This window comes from Falco rusticolus, chromosome 5, assembly GCF_015220075.1.
Source record: "Falco rusticolus isolate bFalRus1 chromosome 5, bFalRus1.pri, whole genome shotgun sequence".
NCBI classification, from domain to species: Eukaryota; Metazoa; Chordata; class Aves; order Falconiformes; family Falconidae; genus Falco; species Falco rusticolus.
In genome coordinates, this window is record NC_051191.1 from 57209112 (window position 1) to 57209398 (window position 287).

The window sequence follows — 287 nt, forward strand, 5'->3', positions numbered from 1 at the left end:
TGCTGCAGGCAAGATGTTAGGCCTTCAGGCTGAGCTGCCATGTTTTCATAAGGGACAGCAAGCAGAGCCTGCATTCTAAATCCCCTTCTAAGCTTATTTTATCTTATGCCTTAGATGAACATCAGCTGTGCTTTCTCCATACAAGCATGTGAACTGCATCATGAGATACTGTGAAGCTTAGTGTGTATAGCACGCTATGAAGATGTGGGGAAAATGCTAAGTATTCTTTTCTCTTCCATGTTCTTTCACAGTTCTTTCTTTCTCTCCACGTAGGCACACTACCAACC